Raw genomic sequence first — 3,607 nt, forward strand, 5'->3', positions numbered from 1 at the left:
CCAGTCCTGACTTCCTTTGGTGATGAACAGCAATGTGAAAGTGTAAGCTGAATAAACCCTTTCCTCCCTAACTTGCTTCTTGGTCATGATGTTTTGTCCAGCGATAGAAACCCTGACTAAGACATGCGTCTAGGCGGGCGGTGGTGGCACACACCTTTAATCGCAGCACTTGGGAGGCAGAGGCAGGCGGATTTCTGAGTTCTAGGCCAGCCTAGTCTACAGAATGAGTTCCAGGACAGCCAGGGCTCCACAGAGAAACCCTGTCTTGAAAAACCAAAAAAAGGGCTGGAGAGATGGCTCAGCAGGTAAGAGCACTGACTGCTCTTCCAAAGGTCCCAAGTTCAAATCCCAGCAACCACATGGTGGCTCACAACCACCCATAATGAAATCTGACGCCCTCCTCTGGTGTGTCTGAAGACAGCAACAGTGTACTTACATATAATAATAAATAAATCTTTAAAAAAAAAAAAAGACATGTGTCTAGGAACATTGTTGGATATTCTGTTCTTGTCCTAAACAAAAATGTATTTTATACCTTTTTATGTAAAAATAAAATTACCAGCTCACACAGTAATTTTAAAAACCAAAGTTATGCTAATTTGATACTTGCATTTCAAGGAATAGCAGAAAAATATATGTGTTATTTTCAGTAGTTAAACTGTTATGTTTCTATAAGAGCAGACAATTTTGTATGCACATTAAAACACTGCAGTACATAAAATAAAACATGTTAACTCTGAGTGGAGGCAGTGTTGATGGTGTTGTATAGTGTGACTGCATGCTCTGCTATGCGCAGATGATCATCGTGTGGGTTGAGAACGAAGCCTGCATTCGAGTTGAACCATTCAAAATCTGTAAGTGCTGCAAGAGATGTCTCGGCTTCATTTCAAGTTTAATTTTTAATTAAGTTTTGGCCATTGCACATTCTGAAAACCTACAGTTGGCACTTGCTTATGTGGCTCCATATGGGTCATGACCTATAGTTTAAGAAGCTGAACTCTAGAAAAACAAACCGAGGAAATTTGCATTTCTTTTCAGTCCAAGCTCCAATGCCATGAAACTTCTCCAACTAACTCAAAACAAAAACAAAAACAAAAACAAAATACCAATCAAAAAAACAAAACAAATTTTCAAGTACTGTAACGATTGTTTATATTCACATCACATCGAAAATTTTGACCTTGAGTTCTGCTTGGGTTTTGGGTCTCCAACTATATCAAAACATCCTGATTTGTTTCCATGTTCCCTCACTTATTAATGTAGCATTTACTGAGGAACAGCATATATTGTACCAGAATGCTTTGTAGCCAAGAGAGACATTGTAACTGTTCTCATGAAACCCCCAGTCAGATGGGAAGACAGACTGAAGATGGAGAAATGCTTATTGAGGGCAACTCCTTTTAAACCCCAGTAAACAGCAAGTGTTTAATACATGTGTGAAATATCCATTTTGTGTAATTACTTTCCTCTTCACTTTACATTTGGCTTAAAATATAGTGTTCCCTATATTATTATTATTTTGGATATTCATTCAATATAGTCCCATAAAACATTTGTTTTTGTTGAACAAATTGTCAATATTTAGTTTTGAGTGTTGTAGGACCACGATTTCCATATGTCATATTTTCTGAGAAGTACTAATATCCCACTGAATAGTGAAATATTTTTCAGTTCATCTTAAATGTATTCCAATGATACTGTTTTAAAAAATTTAATCTCAAAAAAGAAAGGAATGCAACAAATGAACAGCCAAAGTGATCTATTTATAAATTTATAAAACTTCAACATTTAAGTGAAATTAATAACATTGAAAAAGAAACTTAGTTATCTTTTGCATTGCAACAGCAAGCTCAATTTTTAATATTAACCTCTTTTAAAATCATTTAATATTAAGCCAGGTGGTGGTGGCGCACACCTTTGATCCCAGCACTTGGGAGGCAGAGGCAGGTGGATTTCTGAGTCTGAGGCCAGCCTGGTCTACAGAGTGAGTTCCACACTTTACACTCACTAAGAGCAAGTGATCGCATGTGACCCCAGCCCGAAAAAAACATGAGTTTATATACAAAATTGGGAATTCTTAGCATGCTTCAGAGTGAGGGGAGTGAAACGCTATAACCATTTGTTAGGGTGGAACTGAAACTGGTGGGGGATTAATGGGTATTTGTTTTGTGGTTATCGGGAACTAATTTTATGGCTGGCCATAACTGTCTGTGACCTCTGATTACCTTTTTCTATGATTTAAGGGGAGGGAGCGCTAATCCTCTCTGGGTTTGTTATTTCTCTGAGATCTCAAAGACAGGCACCTGGAGAATTCAGTTTATCAGAGAGTGCCAGCCGGTCCTGGTCCTGGCGACACTGAGAATGGGAGGATATCTCTCATTAGCACTGGGTACTACGAGGTGTTTTCATTAAGGGGAGCTTCTAGTAGTGCCATTCTAACACTAGTCTAAGTTCTCTTGGAGCTGCTGGGGAGAGACGGAGTGGGGAGGGAGCTCTGTGCTAGCTGCATATTGCGCTTGGCTTGGGTGGGAGGGAAAAATGGGAAGCTTTCTGCAGGGACAAATATACACAGCACTGGAGTTTCTTAGGTAAGGTTTTTAACCAGGGAGTGCTAATATTAGTAATTCGGGGGTCACTCCGGCCTTCTCCTGCCTTCCCTTTGGAGCTACCTATAACCCCCGCAGCTCCTCTAAAGCCCTCATGGTTTTTACAACCACCCCATTCCTGACTCTTTCCTGTGGATGAGATGCCTACACACAGTTTGAATTTTGTCCTCTCTCTCTGGCCTCTATGAAAGCCCTGGTGTGCCCTACCCACAGCCTTCATCAGGGTAAATAGACCTTTAAGTGTTTGCCACAGTTGGACCTTAACAACTCAGATGGGGTCTTCCCCTTGCTGCACCTGCAGTTTCCCACAGGAGCAGACTGCCCGCTGAGCTTGCTTTGTAATATACTCCAGCTGAAACAAAGGATGGGTCTGTAGGCTCTCCCTACACAAATACAGTGCTGAGTATTAAACTTTGAGCCTTGATCAGAAACTTTGTCTTGGCTTCATCCTTCTCTCACACCCATCCTTTTTCATTTCCAACCCCCGTTTCAGGTACATTCAGTTTGTCCATGGCGGCTGGACAGCTACACCCTGGGGCTAGGCACTAAGTCTCCTCTTGGACTTTCCTTAGACTGACCCCCATTGAGTGAAGTAGTGATCCACTGAATGGTGTGTGTCTTCCTCTATCCTCCCTGAGTCCTGCGGTTGCCCAGGACTGCAGGTTGCGGTGACCTATCCATTGGAATGGTGTCTTCCAAGTCCGATCATTCCCCTTCCAGATGTCTTTTAGAAAACCTTCAGCTTCTTTGCCTGACACTCCACCTAAAGGGCCCTGAACTTATTGGCCTTTGCAATCAAATTTAGCCTCGGTACCCCTTAGATAACCAATCCGAATGGCCACCTAACAGCACCCTAGGTCCCAATATTATTTGGGCCCTTTACAAGTACTGCAAGCGATCTGAGAAATGGAAAGAGATTTCCTACCTCCAAGCCTCTCTTACCTCTGTTCCAAGACTTTCCTCTGATCTTTCTCTTCCCCAGCTCAGCTCCTCACCATGAA

Source organism: Mastomys coucha, unplaced genomic scaffold (genome assembly GCF_008632895.1).
Source record: "Mastomys coucha isolate ucsf_1 unplaced genomic scaffold, UCSF_Mcou_1 pScaffold19, whole genome shotgun sequence".
NCBI classification, from domain to species: domain Eukaryota; kingdom Metazoa; phylum Chordata; class Mammalia; order Rodentia; family Muridae; genus Mastomys; species Mastomys coucha.